General features: G+C 39.6%; 1 protein-coding gene across 5 annotated transcripts in view; it reads right to left on the bottom strand.

The window, feature by feature from the left end:
• Positions 1-15733, bottom strand: part of LOC134914273 (uncharacterized) — a 177311-nt gene extending 161578 nt beyond the window's left edge. For 2 of the 5 annotated variants that reach the window (XR_010177380.1, XM_063920038.1), the window contains exon 1: positions 15649-15729. The gene's annotated coding sequence lies outside the window, so the exon portion shown is untranslated. Of the gene's footprint in view, positions 1-15648 lie in introns of all 5 variants that reach the window. The other 3 variants (XM_063920044.1, XM_063920053.1, XM_063920062.1) reach the window with 3 other exon arrangements.
• Between the last annotated feature and the right edge of the window lie 967 nt (positions 15734-16700).

Raw genomic sequence — 16700 nt, 5'->3', positions numbered from 1 at the left:
ATTCTGGGGTGCTGCTGTGAAAAGAAATGTACACTGGCCCTGTCTTGTATGCTGTAAAAATTCTAGGGTGCAGTTAAAATAATATTACACTAGCCCTGTCTTGTATGCTGTAAAAATTATGGGGTGCTGCTGTGAAAATAAAAGAATACTGGTCCTGTATGCTGTAAAAATACAGGGGTGCTGCTGTGAAAATAAATGTACACTGGCCCTGTCTTGTATGCTGTAAAAATTCTGGGGTGCAGGGAAAATAAATGTACATGGGCCCTGTCTTGTATGCTGTAAAAATTCTGGGGTGATGCTGTGAAAATAAATGTACACTGGTCCTGTATGCTGAAAAAATACAGGGGTGCTGCTGTGAAAATAAATGTACAATGGCCCTGTCTTGTATGCTGTAAACATTCTAGGGTGCAGTGAAAAAAATGTACACTTGCCCTGTCTTGTATTCTGTAAAATTCTGGGGTGCAGTGAAAATATACGTACATTGGCCCTGTCTTGTTTGCTGTTAAAATTCTGGGGTGCTGCTGTGAAAATAAATGTACACTGGCCAGTCTTTTATGCTGTAAAAATTCTGGGGTGCTGCTGTGAAAATAAATATATACTGGTCCTGTATGCTATAAAAATACAGGGGTGCTGTTGTTAAAATAAAATTACACTGGTTCTCTATGCTGTAAAAATAGAGGGGTGCTGCTGTTATAATAAAAGTACACTGGTCCTGTATCCTGTAAAATACAGGGGTGCTACTGTTAAAATAAAAGTACTTTGGTCCACAATGCTATAATAAACAGGGGTGCTGCTGTTAAAAGAAAAAAGCACACTGGTCCTGTATGCTGTAAAAATACAGGGATGCTGCTGTTAAAATAAAAGTACACTGGTCCTGTATGCTATAAAAATACAGAGGTCGCTGCTGTTAAAATAAATGTACACTGGTCCTGTATGCTGTAAAAATACTGGGGTGCTGCTGTTAAAATAAAAGTACACTGGTCCTGTAAGCTGTAAAAATACAGGGGTGCTGTTGTTAAAATAAAAGTACACTGGCCCTGTATGCTGTAAAATACAGGGGTGCAGTGAAAATAAATGTACACTGGCCTTGTCTTGTATGCTGTAACATTCCAGGGGTGTTGTGAAAATAAAGGAGTGCCGGCACTGTCCGCGGTTGCGATGTCTAGGCCTGACCTTCACAACACTGTATGGGAAGAGGAGGCTGCTACCACCATTTGCATACCCTCTGCAAGTGCTGGAAGGAGCACCGCCAGTCCAGTTGCTGATATTGAGATTGAGGATGTCACTGTAGAAGTACACCAGGATGAGGAGGATATGAGTGTAGCTGGCGTTGAGGACGAAGTTGAAAATGAGGATTCTGATAGTGATGTGGTTTGTTTAATTAAGGCACCAGTGGAGACAGTTGTTGGCCATGGGAAGAAAAAGCTCATTGTTATGCCTGGGCAAAATACCAAAAAAAACACCTCTTTGGTGTGGAATTATTTCTCCACAAATCCGGACAACAGGTGTCAAGGCATCTGTTGCCTTTGTCAATCTATAATAAGTAGGGGTAAGGACGTTAACCACCTAGGACCATCCTCCCTTATACGTCACCTGCAGCGCATCATCTTAAGTTATTGTCAACTTCAGAAACTTTGGGTAATAGCGTAAGCAGTTCACTGACACCTAAATTATGTGGTTTGTTTGTTTAGTTACATAGTTAATGAGATTGAAAAGAGACAAAATGCCCATCGGGCACAACCTGCAATCTGTCTTAAGCCGAGTTCCTTATAATGTCCCATTTGAAATGTTTTATGTTTAGTTATCTACTGTAAATCATGTTCCTCCCAGATTAAAAATGTCAATATTTTAAATGCTATAACCTTGGATATCTTTTTCAGTCAAAAATGTATCCAATCCGTTTTTAAATGCATATATAGAGTCCGCCATTACCACCTTCACTGGCAGGAAATTCCAGATCCTTATTGCACTAACAGTGAAGAACCCTTTCCTACGTTGCGTATGGTATTTTCTCTCCTCTAGCCTCAGTGAGTGACCTCACGTCTTATACAGAGTTCTTTTAATAAACAATTCCTCTGATAACTCTTTGTTATTTCCCTTTATATATTTGAAGATATTGATAATGTCTCCTCTAAGATGCCTCTTTTCTAGTATATACAATTTCAACCTAGTGAGCCTTTCCTCATACTCCAGTCCCTCTAGCCCTTTAATCATTTTAGTAGCATGCATTTGAATCCTTTCAAGTTCACAGATATCTTTTATAAAGTGGTGCCCAAAATTGAACACAATATTCCAGGTGCAGACGTACCAATGATTTGTACAGTGGCAGGATTACACTCTCATCCCTTGTCTCAATTCCCCGTTTTATGCACGCTATCACCTTACTTGCCTTCTTTGCTGCATTTTGACACTGTGTATGGTTGTTTAGCCTATTATCAATGAGTACCCCCAAATATTTTTCCAATACAGTTACCCCTTGATTTTCCCCTTTTAATATGTAGGTTGCAAGTTTGTTTTTAGTCCCAAAGTGCATAACTTTGCATTTTTCTATATTGAATACCATTTTCCATTTAGACGCCCAGATTTCAAGTTTAGATAAGTAATTCTGTAGAGACTCCACATCTTTTTCCGAATTAATTACCTTACACTATTTAGTATCATCTGCAAAGATTGACACTGTGCTTTCCAGGCCTATTTCCAGGTCATTGATAAATATGTTGAACAGTAGTGGCCCAAGTATGAACCCTTGTGGTATTCCGCTGACTACTGGTGCCCAGCTGGAGGACATCCCATTGACCAATATTTGCTGTACCATTAGCCAGCCAATTACTTATCCATGTACAAATAGTTTTTCCTAGCCAAGCTCCTTTAATTTGATGATAAGTCTCCTGTGAGGCACTGTATCGAAGGCTTTTGCAAAATCTAAGTATACCACATCCACTGCTTTTCCTTGGTCAAGATTGTCGCTCACTTCCTCATAGAAGCTAACTAAGTTAGTTTGACATGATCTGTCCCTTACAAACCCCTTGCTGGTTCTTGCTAATAAATTTAGCGGCATGCAGATACTCCTGTATGATATCCCTTAAAATTCCCTCCAATAATTTCCCCACTATAAATGTCAAACTAACTGGTCTGTAATTTCCTGGATGATTTTTAGATCTTTTTTTAAATAATGGCATTACCTCAGCTATATGCTAATCCATTGGTACCATGCCTGATGCTGTTTGAATATTATTTCTCTGTGAGAATAAGGATGTACACACTGAAGGGGGGATGATCTGAGGATGAGGACAACATCTTGACACCTTGGAGCCAGTTTGTGCAAGGAGAGATTAATTGCTTCTTTTTCGGTTTGGGCCCAAACAAACCAATCATTTAAGCCACAGTTGTGTGGCAGACCCTGTCACTGAAATGATTGGTTTGTTAAAGTGTGCATGTCCTGTTTATACAACATAATGGTGGGTGAGAGGGCCCAAGGACAATTCCATCTTGCACGTCTTTTTTTGGCTACATCATTCCAGGGGTGCTGCCCTATATGGGGTGCTGCCCCTTTGCCCCATCAGTACAGGGGTGCTGTCCCACTGCTGTTTAAGTCCAGGAGTGCTCTTGCCTGTCTGCTGTGCTGTGTAATTCTCCAGGGGTGCTGCCTATGCTGTATAAATCCAGGGGTGCTGCCGTATAATTCCAAGGGTGCTGCTGTATTTAATCTTAGGTTTAAATTAAAGCCTAGAGCAAATATGAAACAAGCTTCAACATCACAAACAGATTTGTGAAAACATAGATGCAAAGGTGAAAATGCAAATTGCTATTTTGACGAAGTGTTTTCCAATGAGACCACATTTGTGGCCAAAGTCAGTCAATCTCAGAAGAGACAGAATCATAGTCCAGCATAATTGCTGGAGAGGTAAAAGAGATATTTACTGCCGGAGCAATAGAAAGAGGTTCTTCTCAATTATTTCATGTTAGGGACTCACTCAAATGAATGGCTCCATTTAGGCAACCTTAATTTTGATTTATTATTGATGTTCCACATTTTGGGATTATTTATTTACAAGATGTGCATTTGTTGTACAGGGTTCTTTTCCTAAGGGCTGTGTAGGGTTATGGCAACACCTTGCGGTTTTAGAAGAACAGAGATTCAGTGATCTTGCATTGCATCAGCTTTCCATTGCACGGCACCACTAGATGGGCCAGTAGCTCCTGTAAGGCACAAACAGTTACAGAATAAGGTCCAGTATGAAGTCTCATGGTGGCTTACAGCCAGAAAGATGTCTGGCTTGCCAGTCTGAGGCATGCTGTGGGCACAGAGGTTAGCATTTCTTCCTCCCACATTCCTACTTATAGTATGAAATGATTTCCGACTGTAGAGTGGTAAGCTCCACTAGGGCAGGGGCTCATTAACAAAAAAATCACTGCGAAATCCTGGTTAGTACTGTACTGAACCCTCCCGAAGTCTACTTGCCCCATCTGGGGATGCTGTGGGGGCTCAGGAGGGTCTGCTAAAACATCTAAGGGACTGCTTTATTTAAAAATTAAATATTAAAAAATAAACAAGACACACAGGTATGCTTACATGCATGTAACTGGGACACACAGGTATGCACCCATGCGTATAACTGGGAGCTGTAAAAAACATAAATAAGGCATTTGCCACAAAATATGTGAATAAAAATGCAATAAAAAATGGAAAAAAAGAAACCCATGAGATTTTCACAAAATAAGTCTCCAGACTCCGTAGAGGGGAAAATATTAAATCTTGATCTTGTGGTATAAACCAGTTTATTTGCATCCCAGCATTAAATCCAAGATTATCTTAATCCCTGAAAATGGAGAAGTGGGTACAATTTTGGAAGCTTGGCCCCCAGTTTTTTGTTTTGTCCAATAATGTGGTAATTAATTATATATTTGCTTGGTTGAAGTCCTTTCCATTCCACAGCAATATAGGAGTGGAGGTGAAAGCCTGTGTGTTGTTCCTGATAGTATGTGCCTCTCTAATTTTTAATCACCTTGTTGACACTGTCCTCTTCCTCTTGCCTCTTCTCATAATGTGAAAAGTCATCAAAGAAGGAGGTGGTATGTTTGTAGCTAGCTATGATTCTGAGATCTTGGGTTTATTAATCTTTCCATGTCCTTTTTTTTCTTTGCATTATGTGCTCTTTGGGGACTAGTTTTTAAAACGGCCATCCTGTCTGCCACTGCAGTGCTACTCCTAGATGAGCCAGGTGTTTGTGCCACCCACTTGTATTGCTTAGCTTGGTCATCCAGCTACCTTGGTGCAACCTTTTGGCCTAAAACAATATTGTGAGGTGTGAGGTGTTCAGAATAGACTGGAAAGGAGTGGAAAAGAATGATATTGAGGTCAATAATACCGTAGGATCAAACTTACCCCCAAATACTGTGATTTTAGCTGTTTTTATGTTTTTTCAAAAAACATCCAGATCCAAAACCAAAACCAGAACACGAAAGGATGGTTTTGGCAAAACCAATCCAGATCCAAAACATGAGTGGAGATCCAGATCCAAATCCAAAACCCAAAAGGTATCCGCCTCACATCTCTAGTAAAAATATCACAAGATAATATATAGGCCCTAAAGGGTGTGTTCTCTTTTAGACAATTACATAGGGATGGTATTTTTAAATTATTTCAACAACTACAGGAGTAATTTAACATCTTTAAAAATGCCTTTTCCCGATATTTGCAACTACGTCATGCCATAATGGCCCAGTTTGAGCAGAAAGTGCCCATTACATCATCTTCTATAGTTAAAACTATATTGACTAAGCTTTCTCACAAGGGTCGGATGTTATCAGTGTACGTTTTATTGAATGATAGAGCATCACTAGAACCATTGGAGAATCTTAAATTGAAATGGGAAAGGGACTTGGGTCGGATCCCAGATCAGCAATGGACCCGGGTGCTAGGTACAATAAAGGAGGCTACGGTATGTGTTAGATATCAACAGGAACACTTCTTTGTGTGTCATAGAGCATATCATATGCCGTTATCTATGAACAGAGAGGGCTTGCAATATAATTCTTTATGTCCAAGGTGCAAACTAGAAAGGGCAGGATTCTTGCATTTGATGAGGGAATGCCTGATGGTAAATTCCTTCTGGGAACAAATATGGAGGAATGTAGGGTCTACAATTCCATCATTACCTGGGTTAAACTAGATATGAGCGGGTTCAGTTTTACTCAGATTTACTAGTTTCTCAAACGGCATTTTATTGGCTCACGCATGTCACGTGTTTTGGATAGCCAATAGGAAAAATCCAGATAAAACTGAACTGGCGTTAATTCTGACGTTAAATCCGAACCCGCTTATCTCTAAATTAACCCACGTATTTGCATACTTGGTCTTAGATTAAGTGGAATATACACAAATAAAACTATCAGTGCTTTGTGTGTACCTGCATTTTATTTTTCTTAGTGGCACTACAAGTTTCAGTATGGCAGAATCTCTTATTATATTTAAAATTTGGATGTGTGGTCCAATCTCCCCTCTTCATAAATAAAATAGTGTATACTGTACACCAAAAATTTGGTCAAATAAAAACGAATGACAATAAAATTAAAGGCTATACAAGTATTTAATTAAGTTAAAGAAAAAGTTTAGGCTAAAATTAAAGCGTAAGTACATAGAAAAAAATACGTTGCAACTCAGAACAGCATATTTAACTTTCTTCTTTACTGCTTCATTAGGTAAGGGTAAATAAAGAGAGAGGTGCCTTATTTATACCTGTTAGTTATAATGACTGACGTGTGTCCTAACTGGTATATAAAAAAACTAAAAAACAAGATGTAAACAAAAATGTACTTTGTTTAATTCCCTTTCAGTGGATGTGAGACTAAGTTAAAAATTAACTATAAAAAGGCAGCTGCAGAAAAAGAAGTTTGCAATTATGAAATTGTTGCTGCCAAACTAACGTATTTTATATTAGTAATAATGTAAGTCTAAAAATATCTTACTTCATATTAAGTGTGAGCAATAAATATGAGTAGTAACTTTGTGACGCTTCAAGGAATGAGAACTGTGCTGTTCTATTGTCATAAGTAACCATGGCTCAGATGTAAACGTAATAGCTGTTATTTAAGTATATAAAACTAATAGTATACTGTAGATCTAAAGTTGAGTAATAATCTAAACTAAAGCAGAGCGTGAAGGATAATAATAGGAGCATAACTATATGAGGGACGGATGTTGCGATCACTAATTCATACATTTTGTCTAAGTAGTAGAGAGCAGGTGTTTGGAATTGTTGGTTGTCATAGTGATGGTAAAAAGGTTGGTACATAGATGAGATTATTTCAGAGTGAACAGAAGAGACACCTTTATAATAAATATATATTACTGGAATTTAGATCATTAATCCCATAGTCTGACTCAAACTAGGGGGATAGTTCAAATGTGATTGCGGCGAGGTGCAGTTCTGGGATAGCACTTCACTGATAGCAACATTGCTACTTTTTTACTTACAGATGTACAGTATCCTCATACATCATTGCTGCAGCTGCACCAAACTGCCACTCTCGTTGTGCCAGGTTCCATGAGACCCTGCTAGTGTTAGGCTTTTTGTGTCTTTTTTTATTGATATTGCATCTTAGATGCAATGCGATGCAGCAGGAGACTGCAATAATTAATTTGATATGTGACACTTAAATATCTCTATATGAAGTGCTACAATGCAGATGCAATGGTTTTTTTCCATACCAAGATCTGTTATGCTTCCTATACAGAGTACAGACTCATTTGCACATAGATATACTAGTGTTGCTTATCAATTAATCAGCACAGTCTCCTGGTGTGCACTAATCACATAGCATTGGGACTAAAGCATTTTCAGCAAAACAAAGATGCCTGGCAATAATAGAGTTGCATAGTGCTCGTGTCATGGTGTGCATTGAGGCCATTGGTGTTTCTATAATGGGTGCAATGTGTGCTGTGCACACGGGCCCCCGGGTTCAGGGGGGCTCACACATTGCACCCATTTTAATACATACATTTCCGGAGTCCAGCATCGGGGGCTGCGATCGCGGCGGAAATCGCCACCAAAATAGCCACTGTGCGCATGCAGTAGCCAAATTGGTCTCCGGATCATGACGGGCACCATGTTTCCGGAGACCTGCGCATGTGCAGTAGACTCTGGCATAATGCCGAAGTCTACTGCGCCGTACAGAGGAGGGGGCCCATCCGGAGGTGCACACGGGCCCCCTCCTCTGTTGAAACACCCCTGATTGAGGCTAGATATATGAGGACAAATCTGTACCCCACAGAAGCTCTCAGAGAAAGGAACGATGTTGAGGATGCTGTCTATTTAAGGCCGAGTATGTGCGCTGCTGAACATTGCGGTGATATTTGCTTTGTACCCATGCAGACAGATCCCAGGAAGTTTGCTGTAAAAATGTAAACATTACACAAAACTCTAGGTTCCTACAACTTAATAAAACATTTCAACTTTTCTCCTAAAATGCAACTTAGTTTAAAACCAGTAGTTCCCAACCTCAACAGTCAGGTCCTATCAACAAGTCTTAGTTTGAGGATTTCTGTCTATAGAAGCAGGTGGGATAATAACGGACTCTGCAAAGTCGATTAACTCACCTAACAGTGCAGCCTTCTGCCCCTTTGCAAATATTGCTGTCTTGCACCATTTGTTTCAATTTGCCAATTTTTAAATTACATCCTTTGTTTTTGCCTTTAAAAACTTTAGGTGCAAAATATAAAATGTAATTGTAGTGGTTTCCACAAGGTGGCAGAATAACATAATTTTGTGACAACTCTCATAAGTGTTCTGCATTAGGTCTGACCAAGGTATGGCACAAAATTATTTATTTTCTAAATGACATTGTATGAATAAAACTATAATGACATTATAGTCATTATAGATATTTTCTAAATGACATTCCATAATAAAACTATATGGTCAGTTCTATTCTGATTTAATAATTCCCCCATTATCCCACAGAGGTGAAAAATTCTTGTTCAATACATGATATGAATTTCACAGCATTAGTGCTTGGTAAGCAGAAATCCATAGTCTTGTAGGTTATACTGTTAATGCGAAAAAGTGATCAGGATAATTCTCTACATAAAAATAATGAGATTTTTTTTTAAACATTCAAGTGGCTTTTTGTTATGTTACTAATGCAAGGGTCATAAGTAAGAATCATCCTATGCCATAACTTGTGTCATGCTATAAAATGTTCTTGAAAACAAAATTAGAGGTTATACAATATAAACAATATTTATATTAATACGGTATTGATTTTCTCATAATTTCTGGATCTAATTAGTTTAAGTATTGCAGAAATATAAATACAGTATACACATGCAATATTAGTAAATGTAAAATAAAATACACTGTAAATGTATTGTTATATTTTAAGAATAGTGATGTCACTTATATCCCATTTCTGAGAGGCATATATATCAAAGCTTGGAGAGTTAAAGTACCAACCAATCAGCTCCTGGCAGTTTACAGTTTGTGTTTGAAAAATGACAGTTAGGAACTGATTGGCTGGTACTTTATTTATCTTAATTTTATCTTTCTCCAAGCTTTGATACATACAGATGGGTCCATGTTTATCTTGACCTTTAATAGGATTAACTGAGATTGAGCAATCAGACTTAATCCCATACTGTAATGACTTAATCCCCTGCTGTATTGTTCTCTGTATTGTATTGCAGCTGAGAACAATAGATGAAGTTTTTATGTTAATGAACCATGTTGTGCTTAGGCGCAGCAAACTAACAAAGATAACCGTGGACCCATCTGTACATTATACTGGGCCTAATTCAAGGCTGATTGAAAAATACAATTTTTCCCTAATGGACAAAACCATGTGCACTGCAGGTGGGACAGATATAACATGTGCAGAGAGAGTTAGATTTGGGTGGGGTGTGTTCAAACTGAAATCGAAATTGCAGTGTAAAAATAAAGCAGCCAGTATTTACCCTGCACAGAAACAATATAACCAACCCAAATCTAATAGGCCCTACACACTGGGCGATAATAGTCAAAGATATTAATGATCTCGTTCATATCTTTGAGTGTGGAGGCACCAGCGTGAACAATGCTCATTCATCGCTGGTGCCCCGTCGCCCTTTGCATGCAGGCCTATATGGACGATCTCGTCCATATTTGCCTGCACTTCTATGGAGTCGGGTGACGGGGGGAGTGGAGAAACTTCACTCCTCCCGTCACTGCCCCCCTTCCGCTGCCGGGTCGCCTGTCGGCCGTATCTGCCGTCGGGCTGCTCTGCGGCGGATCGCTCATTGTGTATGGCTCTTAACTCTCTCTGTGCATGTTATATCTGTCCCACCTGCAGTGCACATGGTTTTGCCCATTAGGGGAAAATTAAATTTTGCAATCAACCTTGAATTATGCCCACTGTCGGCAATGATAAAACAGATTTTGGTATGAATACCTTTTCTTACATGAAATTAGTCTTAAAAGAAGTCTTGTTACCTGTATAATATGTCCACAGACCTTCAAAACTCCTCTACCATTTTAACATTCTTACATATTACATTAAGGAGTAGATTTTACTATCTATCTATCTATCTATCTATCTATCTATCTATCTATCTATCTATCTATCTATTGATAGCTATGTAAATATTCACTATCTATGATCTAAGTACTGTAGCTATCTAATGTATCTATCAATTCACACTTGCATGCACGTATCAATAATGCTGGATGCACTCTGAGCACTTGACACTGCCGGAGATTATGTGATTTTATGTTCCAGTGGATAAGTATGCGCTTTGCTTTACCAAAATGTAGCTCTATCAGCATTAAATACATTGTTATTTACCACATTGTTAAGTCCTGTGAGTGCTTCCAGCATCATTGAGATTTTGTCTCTTGTTATCATCACTGGATGACACACAGACACAATTCCCTGAATGAGAATGCAGAGTTATCATCTGCCTCTTTTAAGACTGACGTACAGTAGATGTAGACATATTGTACTGTATACAGCATACTGTGTCAATTCAAAATTACAGCTTTCTGGATAGAACACATAGCAAAGTTGGTATAACATATAGTGAAATTAATATAACCTATAATGACATTGAAATTACATATAGTGAAATGGAAAAAAAAAAAATAATAATAATAATAATAATAACAACAATAATAATAATGTTTTTTTTATTATTATTATTATTATTATTACAATTATTATTATTATTTTCCTCTTATTTATATGGTTTCACAAGGTTTCTGCAACACCTAACAAAGTACTGTATATTTATTAACATACAGTATGAGCAAGACAAGAAAACTGACTTATATTACAAGACGCTGTAGGACAAGTACATGGTTTATAAACAATGCTGTATCAGCGGTCATAACACTCAAGCACAAGGGTGGCAGAAACCAAGGATTAGCGGCAGTTATAGGGAGTATGGACTATGGAATAGATGACAATATAAACAAGGGAAAGAAAAGCATATTAAGGAAGAGAGTCCTGCTTATGAGAGCTTACATTCTAAAGGGGAGGGGCAGATATACAGGGATGATACCAATGGGGTAGGCAGTGAGCATGGTGTAGTGAGTTAGTATGAGAGCTGGATGGCTTTGATGAAGAGGTGGGTCTTGAGAGCCCATTTGAAGTTTTTTTTTTAGAGAGGTGGAGAATATGATAGGGAGAGGGACAAAACTATAGAGGTAGGGAGCAGCATGAGCAAAATCTTGGGAGTGGGAGGAATTAATCATATGTCAAGAGAGCATTCATTTGTGGAGTGAAGAGGGCAGGTGGGAGTGTGAAAGGAGATAAAGGTCAGAGATATAAATGGGAGAAGATTGGGTGAGGGCTTTGCAAGAGAGTGTCAGATATTTGAATTGGGATCTGAAGGGGATGGGGAGCCAGTGCATTATTTATAGGGAAGGGGGGCCTGATATAGTGCACTTACAGAGAAAGAGGAGCAGGGCCACAGCATTGAGAACAGTGGGATTCAGAGAGGCCAGATAGGAGGAGGTTACAGTAGTTCAATAAGGATGAGAAAGGGTCTGATCCTAGAAATATTTTTGAGATGGAAACAGCAGGACTGCGAAAGGTAGTAAATATATGGTTTGAAGGAGAGGGATGTGTTGAGGATAACTCAAAGACAGTGCACTTGAGGGCTAGTGGACATGGTAGTGCTGTCAATAGATAATTAAATTATGGGAGTTGAGGTTACATGGGAAGGTGGCAAAATGATCATATAAGTCTTAGACATGTTAAGAAAGTGCTGATAGATCCAGGAAGAGATAGCAGAGAGAAAGTGGAGATATATGGAGAGAGAGGTCAGGGGAGGAGAGGTACTGTAGATCTAAGTATCATAATGTAACGGGGGTTATCCCTTTCCCTGTAATGCTACACCAATTTATAAAACCTTTATCCTCTCCCTCTTTCCTCTTAGTGCCTCCATCCAAGTCTCAATCACTTTTACCCCTTCCACAGAGTGGACTTGGGAACACCCCCAGAAGGTAAGTATACTATATGATAGTGTTGCAATTTCCTTAATGAATAAATTGTACTAGTTTTACATATATCTTTACAATATCAATATCTGCTCTTTTCAAACTAGAAAGCAATGTTCCAGTTAGTTTAGCATATAAAAAAATATAATAATTCACGTGTCTTTATAGTTAACTATTAGGATGGGGTAATACACAGTAAACATACACATTTAATCCCTACACATGGTTTTACCATTCCACAATAAAGTTATCAGTTACTGCATTGCACCTGTCTTTAGAGCATAAAGTATAGTCTCTCATCCCTTAAAGACAACTTAGGGGCTGATTCAGACCCTGACGCCAATATGCAGAAATCGCTATGAAGCGATTTCTGCATATCTGTGCATGCGTGTATGCCGGTACATGCATGTGCAAGGTCCTAAACTGCGCTCTGAAGAGAAAGACCTTGGGGGGGCGGGAACAGGGCATTGATGCTGTGTTTTGTGTGTGTTGATACTCTATTTTAGTGCTGCAGTCTGGACAATGCAGGTGTGTCCGGACCATTTGGGAAGCAGGCCGTGGGCGGCGGCATGACGTCACATGCAGCCACTGTGATCCTTAATATGGCAGTTAGCCATCTGCATTCACAGCTAGGCTGTGCAGCTAGAGGGATACTCTAAACATGTGAAAGCATCGCCGTTGTGCGAGGCTCTCGCATGTTTGCGGGAGGGGATACAGCTGGAATGTGGGGCGGACTTGTCCTGTGCTGGGCGTCCCCCCCACATGTCAAAGACATTTATCGTAGATGTGCATTTTCTTCCACATCTACGATCAGGTCTGAATTAGGCCCTTAGTCCATTATAAGTCTTTGTGCATGGCCATACTCGTTGGTGCATATAAACAGCGAAGAAAGTCTGGGAATAAAAGCATCCATTGTAGGGTTTAAACAATATAGCTTTAACAGTCCTCTATTGATACTAAACAACACTGAATTAACACACAGTCAATGGTGTCATGAGAGTATTTAAGTGAATCCTTGGATGCAACTCCAATGCTTATGGCCATAAAACATTTATATATAGGCTACTGAATAGAAGATAGTAGTTTTACACAGCCACTTGGTGGTATCAGTAATTAGTTATCTGTATACTCGTAGCAAATCAGTCTTTCTTGCAATGTTGAGATTCTGCTATTGTGCTGTTGAAGGCATATGATGTTTTTCATAAGTATTTTACTAAGTAACCAAGCTCTGGCTGGATCCTGTATGGACTTGTCCGGCTGCTTATAAATAGGCTTATACTTAACCCTGGATGGTACATCTGTCAATAGTAAGCCTCTCAAACAAATTACTGAGTTAATTATAGACTGCAAGTTTCTTCTAATGCAGTATAAAGCAATGCAGGGGCTAACTGCTGTTGCAGTGAAGTGGTTGCCTCCCTGTGTGAACTACTGTACTGTAATTTGCCCATTGTAGTATTTTAGTGAGAGGGATAGACAACATTACTGTATGTATGCCTTTTGTTTCCTGAGTAGCTTGGGCCTAATTCAGATCTGATTGCAGCAGTAAATTTGTTAGCTAATGGGCAAAACCGTGTACACCTTGGGGGTGGGGTCAGATATAACATGTGCAGAGAGAGTTAGATTTGGGTGGGTTAAATTGTTTCTGTGTAGGGTAAATACTGACTGCTTTCTTTTTACACTGCAATTTAGATTTCAGTTTGAACACACCACACCCAAATCTAACTCTCTCTGCACATGTTACATCTGCCCCCCTGCAGTCCATTAGCTAACAAATTTGCTGCTGCGATCAGATCTAAATTATGCCCTTTATCCTGTTGACAGCCCTGGCAGGCAGGCCACTCTCTCTGATCCTTCCACTAAGCTTAATTCATCTCTGGGTCTCTCACTACTTGCTCCACTGCCCAGCCCATCCTTATCTGCATCTCCACTTTCTCTATGAAAAATGTCTGCTTCTCCGCAGCTACAGTTAAGGATAAATAACGAGCGCTATGGATATATTATGTGTTTAATGCTTTAAAAATATGTATTTATGAAAGTGGCACCTGTAAGGAAAAAAAGGTTGTTATTATTATGTGTTTACAGCTCCTTATTGGAGTTATGTGAAATGAGCACAGTCCGTTCCAGATTCACAATATTGCAATTGTGTATACCCTAGCTGTCCCTACCTTCTAGCCAGTTCATACATCGGCAGGAGAAAAGATGTCCATACTCCTGAATGGCCATTTACCGCTGCATCCAGCGGTAGCAGTTCGTGGCTGAATGTTGGGGCGAGGTTCGATGATGCCACACTGCAGCTAGTGGCGGGATGATGAAACTGGATGGAACTTGCTATCCTGTAGCTCATGTGCCGCTAACATGTTTCGTACATCACCGCACACTTTGTCAAGGATGGCATAATGATTTCCTGGTCTCATTTTTATACTTAAAAAACTTTATTAGTCACTCTGTTTTTTAGTCACTCTGTTTTTTAACAAAGTGACTAATAAAAAAATTTAAGTATAAAAATGAGACCTGGAAATCATTTTGCCATCCTCAACAAAGTGCGCAGTGAAGCACAAAAAGCATTGAAGGCACATGACCTAAAGGACAGCAAGTTACATCCGGTCCCATCTTCCCACTGCTAGCAGCAGTGTGACGTCATCAAGCAGCAACCCGACATCCAGACGCGAACCGCTACCGCTGTATGCAGCGGTAAATGGCCAGTCAGGAGTGTGGACATCTTTTTTCCTGCCAATGTATGAACTGGCTAGAAGGTTGGGACAGCTAGGGTATGCACAATTGTAATATTGTGAATATGGAACAGACTGTGCTCATTTCACATAACTCCAATAAGGAGCTGTAAACACAAAATAATAACCTTTTTTTCCTTACAGGTGCCATTTTCATAAATACATATTTTAAGAGCATTAAACACATAAGATATCCATAGCGCTTGTAATTCATCCTTAATAGTAGACTCCAACAAACTGAGCAGCTTTTACAACATATACACATCGCAAAAGATAATTTCTGCACCTGCCGTGCTTGCACACAGAAGCAGCAAAAGGGATGGGTGTTAAGCTAAGTAGAGCCCTTATCCATAATCGCTGTTGAAATTGTTGTAAGGAGCGCAAAGGGAAGGGTGTCCTATATATGAAAGTGCTAATATACACATCGCAGTTGCTACTGTATATACTTTTTATTTCTCAGCAGCTACAGCACACCTGTCCAGCACGTCTGGTCCTCTGTCCCTCCAGGTAGTAACTGCCGCTACACATGCAAATCTCACTAACTGCCTTTCTGCAGTGTCTCATGCTCCAGCTATACTCAGCTTTGCATGCGGTCTTCTAGATCTTTCTCTAGTGTTCAAGCTGCAGCAGAGCTCATTATAAGTCACAGCCACAATATATAAATTAGCATACAGTACATGCATAAAATATATTACATAACTATAATATCTTGATATAAGCTACCTTGATATAACATTTAGATAAACACACAGATATATATACACTACAGCAACATACATATCTCTGTCTGTATGTGTCCTTATATTATAATGGGAAGCAGTTAGCATACCGCTACTCAGGATCCCGATTATCAGAATACAGATGCCGGGATCCCGATTCGCACTGAAATTACAGCGCCGGGATACCAGTGGCACAGGCTTCTCTCCCTCTGTGGCTGAGCGCAGCGAGGCACCATGCCTGCAGCGTGGCGAGCCCTGCTGTCGGCATACTGGTGGCCGGGATGCCGCTGTCGGCATACTGATGGCCGGCATCCCAGTCACCAGTAATTCATATATATTCCAATCTAATTAATGCTGTTATATGAAATTAGGGATTACAATAAACATAGAGGTGATATTAAAGGGCAAAAGAGCTGTTGAGCATACCTAAAGAGGACATATAAAGGGGGAATATTAGAGGTTGAGGATCAGAACCTTAGGGGATACCTACTGTTAGTGGAAGTGGGTGGCAGAAGTGGAGTCATAAGAGAAGACACGAAAGAAGCAGTCAGAGAGGTAGGAGGACAGCCAGGAGAGAACAGTATCATGCAGACCAAGATAGTGAAGAGTCCACAGTGTCAAAAGCAGTAGAGAAATCAAGGAGAATGAGCAGAGAGTAGTGGCTCTTTTCACACCAAGGAGGTCATTGCTGACTTTCATGAGGGCTGTTTTAGTAGAGTGGAAAAGGGTAGTATGAAGCCATACTGAAATGGATCAAGCAGGAATTGAGAGTAAAGAAA

Source organism: Pseudophryne corroboree, chromosome 1, assembly GCF_028390025.1.
Source record: "Pseudophryne corroboree isolate aPseCor3 chromosome 1, aPseCor3.hap2, whole genome shotgun sequence".
Taxonomy (NCBI): Eukaryota; Metazoa; Chordata; class Amphibia; order Anura; family Myobatrachidae; genus Pseudophryne; species Pseudophryne corroboree.
The sequence above is the reverse complement of the archived record's forward strand: the minus strand, read 5'-3'. Positions and strand labels throughout refer to the sequence as shown.